The sequence below is a fragment of the Macadamia integrifolia genome, unplaced genomic scaffold (genome assembly GCF_013358625.1).
Source record: "Macadamia integrifolia cultivar HAES 741 unplaced genomic scaffold, SCU_Mint_v3 scaffold1491, whole genome shotgun sequence".
Taxonomy (NCBI): Eukaryota; Viridiplantae; Streptophyta; class Magnoliopsida; order Proteales; family Proteaceae; genus Macadamia; species Macadamia integrifolia.
The window spans coordinates 105,112-110,063 of record NW_024868227.1 but is presented as its reverse complement, the minus strand read 5'-3'; the positions used below and the strand labels follow the sequence as shown (position 1 = coordinate 110,063).

At 39.8% G+C, this 4,952-nt stretch overlaps 1 long non-coding RNA gene across 1 annotated transcript; it reads left to right on the top strand.

Annotated features, from left to right (window-relative positions):
- Positions 1 to 3,120: 3,120 nt before the first annotated feature.
- Positions 3,121 to 4,338, top strand: LOC122063908. The gene is made up of 2 exons (XR_006135509.1): positions 3,121 to 3,666; positions 3,981 to 4,338. It is a non-coding gene; the product is annotated as an uncharacterized LOC122063908 (long non-coding RNA).
- Positions 4,339 to 4,952: the final 614 nt, after the last annotated feature.

Genomic DNA, 4,952 nt, shown 5'->3' with positions numbered 1-4,952 from the left:
GCAAGATTCAAGGGAATTATATATATATATATATATATATCCAAGGGAATCATGTTTTTAAAATGTAATATAAGTTGTCAGAATTACACTATTGTTAACAATTGGATGTCCCATTTAGAATGTGGATATTTTAGTCCTATATATTCTTTACTCATATTTTGTAGTATTAATGATAAAATAGGTATTTAAGCATTTTTTAAAGGAGTCGGGCTAGTCGGGCTAAATGAATCGGTTCTAGCGGGCTTCTTAAGTGAGTTGGGTCGGTCAGGCTCCTAACTGGCTAGTGGCTTGCACTATGAAGGTCATTTAATAAACGGGCTGGGCTAAAGCCTGACATATTTATTAAAGGGGTCGATTTAAATCGGACCTTAAATGAGTCGGGCTCGATCGATACTACCAATGCGGGCTCAAGAGTGACACCCCCAAACTTTCCCATTATAAAAAAAGGCCCATGAAAAGCTTGGAAGTCTTTCATCCTCATCTTTTTGACTTTTACATTCCTCCGTGTCCTATTCATGGGAAGTTGTGTAAAAGTGTCTCTCACGTAACAGGAGTTAAGCAAGAATGTCTTTTTTCTTTGCTGAAAGTTAAGCAAGAATATCATGCAATCCTTGCGCGTGATTAATGTTTTAGTTTAATAAAAAATTAGTTGACAAAGAATCCCAGCCGTAGTAGTCTTACACTTCATTGATCCCATCCAATGTTATCATTCATTGGCGAAATAAATAGATTACTAAAAGGTTAGCGGGTAGGTGAGGTCAAGCCCCATTGTTTAAGAAAATATCTTTGAGCACTAATCAAGCTTAATTATAGTCCACTAATACGATGTTAGCCCAATCTAACATGATTAATCTTACTAATACTAAATAATAATATTTTGGATGATTCTTATATATCGGGGGAAGTGTTTCTACGTGTAGAGGTTAGGGGTGAAATAGGGTCGGGTTGGGTTTCTTAAAATCTTAATCCAATCTTATGTCCTCAAAATTCAAATTAGATCTAACTCAATCCTCTCGGATTCATATTCAGGTTCAATTCTATCGGTTTCATACCAATCCAACTCGATCTTAATTGATCGTGTTTTGGGATTTTCAACCCTAACCCGTCTTCAAAGTCAAAAAAACTTGGTCCAAACTCTATTCGGTTCAGAGCGAATCAATAAATGAAAAATAAAGAGGAACATTAATAAAGGTGTTATTTTTTATTTTATAGAGCACAAATTAATCATTTTTCCCCTATCCGTAGTGTGTCTTGATGCAAAGTCATGCTAGTCCACAGAAATTATTTTTTTATATTTTATTTCACTTACGTGATCTACATTGCTGATGATCACTAATCTCCTCAACTGCACCGTCCAGCAAGAAACCTTTGCCCATCACAGGGGCCATACAAATGATCTTAAATTTTAAAAAACTCTCTTGCCGACTAAGAGAAGCGACCAGCGATCGTATACAAAACAAACACATTAGATAACAGCACATGGACCAGTAGGACTTTAAGAAATTAATTTCTAATGGGGTTCTTGATTAATATTCATTGCATTAATCAATATGCAATTAGTTCTTCAAACACTTATATTAAAAATACATTTAAAGGGCACCAGAGGTCAATCCAACCCGGGCCTGCTAGAGGACTCCACTAGCAAAGGCTATTAAGGGGCTTTTTTTTTTTTTTTTTTTTTTTTTTTTTTTCAGAGGGGAGGGTGGTGGGGGGAGGAGAAGGCTACTAATGGAATTAATTGTTCAGGGATTAATGGTGTTAATTTGACATTGATGCAAAATTTTATATGAAATTATAATATTAAAAGAGATTAATTTGATACGATTTTAGTATGATAATGTTGAGCATATTCTTCACGTGGATAATGCTGAGCATATTCTTCACGTGGATAATATACACCTTTTATACTATCTACTTGCCTTGTATATATTTTTCATTCATTACACTTATTCTTTATTTGTGAAATTCTTTCCTTGATGTAAATATTAGTTTTTTTTTCATTAGGATTCTGATTGTCTTTCCTTATGGAGAAATACTCTTTTTCTGTATATAATTTACCTTCATTAGCAATGAAAATTCAATTGACTCTGGTCACAAAATTCCAATTTTTTCATGGCATCAAAGCCAAGTTTTCATTGCTCATCTGTTGGATTCCGTTCATTGCTCCAGCTCCAGTCATGGTCCCTTGCAAGTGATCACCAAAAACACACAGAGATCTTGATGAGATATTAAAACCCACCTCTCTTCCACTATCCCATATATTCATATTTTTTTCTTTCACCTCAATCATTACTTCCACCAACAATTGGACATCTCTTCTCCTATTTTATTTTCTTTTTTCTCAAATCCCTCACTATGAGCATTACCCAGAGCCCACTTCCTGCCACGGTCACTCCTGACCCCTTGACCGACCCTACTGCCCCCGTTGCCGTCACCTCCCTTGATGGTCTTGCCGATCCTTTTTTCCTCCACCCCTCTGATAATCCAGGTACTAACCTGGTCAGTCATCCCTTGGTCGGTGATAATTACTCCACTTGGTGTCGCACCATGGTCATGGCCTTCAACGCAAAAAAGAAGATGGGTTTCATAGATGGGACCATTCTCAAACCCCCTCTCACTGATCCCCATTATGCTGCTTGGCTACGTGTCAACAACATGGTACTATCATGGCTATTGAACTCCATCCATCGTGATTTGGCCCCTTCTGTTCTATACGCCGATTCCGCAGCGGCTGTTTGGAAAGATCTTCATGATCGATTCTCTCCTTCCAATGGTCCTCGCATTTTTTCTCTTGAACGTACCATCGCCACTTTGCAACAACATACTGGCTTGGTTGCCAAGTATAATGGTCTAAAGAGTTGTTGGGATGAACTTTCTACATACAACCCTCCACCATCCGGATCAAAATCCTCTATTTTTCTCATCCATGTTTTTCCTTGTTTTGTTACCTGCAGAACAAGACACGTGGACAACAAGGAGATCAACGATCAAGATTGGGTGAGGATTATTACATCTGGTGCATTGATCTTAAAGTTATCCACGTGTCGCGTTCTGTAGGTAGCAAAATAAGAAAAAACAGGGATGAGAAAAACAGAGAATTATTTTCCCCACCATCCTGCACCTGCGATGGATCTCGTACTTTTGCATGTCACTATCAGAATCGCCAATTGATGCAGTTCCTCATGGGGTTGAATGATACATATGCCCCCATTTGCAGTCAGATTCTCCACATGGACCCTTTGCCCCCTTTGGGTCGTGCATACTCTCTTGTGTTGCAAGATGAGTCCCAACGTCTCCTCCAATCGTCCAACATCATCGAAGGATCTGCCCTCCTGGCCGTGCCCCCTGCATCTCCCTCGGATGGTCTTCTTCCCTTACCGTCTGGATCTGCTAACGCAGCCACACGTTCACATTCCACTGATCAACGGTCTAAATCCAAGGATCGCTGCACTTACTGCCGCATGACTGGTCACACTCGTGATGTTTGTTACAAACTGAATGGTTATCCCTCTTGAATTGCATGACGCTCCCAAGCTGGTGCTGGAACCACTTCTGCTTCTATCATTTCTTCGAGATCCCCAAATCCTTCCATTACTAGAGATCAATATCAACATCTTCTCCGTTTACTAAATGAGGTACATGTTCAGCCCACTGCAAACCTAACAGGTATGTCTCTATGCTTAAATTCTTCTGTTCATTCTCCTTCCACATGGATTTTAGACACAGGGGCCACTGATCATGTTACCCACCGACCCCATTTATTGCATTCTATTCAACCCTCTCCCTCACGTTCTGTTGGCATTCCCGATGGCAGTAGTGTACCGATTCAAAGTTCTGGATCAACAAATCTCATCCCCACCATCAAGCTCAATCATGTCTTCTATGTCCCTAACTTCAAACACAATCTTATTTCTGTCCATCAACTCACCACCCATTTAAATTCTTATGTAACATTTTTTCCATCTCATTGTCTAATTCAGGACCGCTTGACAGGGAAGGAGATTGGACGGGGCCATGAACGTGGTGTCTTATACTACCTTCACATTTATTCTCTACCTCTTTCCCTTGCTTCCATGGGATTGACCTGAGTTATGGCATCACCGACTGAGACATCCTTCATTTGACCGGTTGAAGGCTTTACGTAACACACTTGTTTTCTCTTCCCTTGTTACTTCCCCCCTTTGTGATGTATGTCCCCTTGCTAAGCAACATCGTTTACCTTTTCCATCTAGTTCTATTTCTACAACTGCAATTTTTGAATTAATTCATTGTGACATTTGGAGACCATATGCCTCCACTAATACTGGTGCCCGATATTTTTTGACTATTGTTGACGATTTTTCACGGTGTACTTGGACTTTTGTTATGGGTTTTAAATCTAACACTTTTCATGTCGTTTGCAATTTATTTGCTCATGTGAAAAATCAATACAATTGTTCTCTTAAGACAATACGCACTGACAATGGTTTGGAATTTTTCTCGGGACCAATGCAGCCTTTTTTTAATTCCCTGGGTGTTTCCCATCACCACAATATGGTTGCCACGCCACAACAAAATGGTGTGGTTGAATGCAAACATCGCCACCTCCTCAATGTAGCACGTGCCCTTCGATTTCATGCCCACCTTCCCACCTCCTTACCTCCTTTTGGGGAGACTGCCTATTAACGACAACTTACTTGATTAACCGTATCCCCACACCACTTCTTGCTGGTGTCACTCCTTATCAAATTCTTTTCCAACACCCCCCACCTATGATCATCTCCGTGTTTTTGGTTGCCTTTGCTATGCGTCATCTGGTCATCTACATCATGATAAAGTTGGTCCCCATGCAACACGGTGCATTTTTGTAGGATACCCTCAAGGTCAAAAGGGATACCGTCTCTTTGATCTTACCACTCATAAATATCTTTCCAGTGGGGATGTTGTTTTTCATGAAACAATTTTTCCTTATA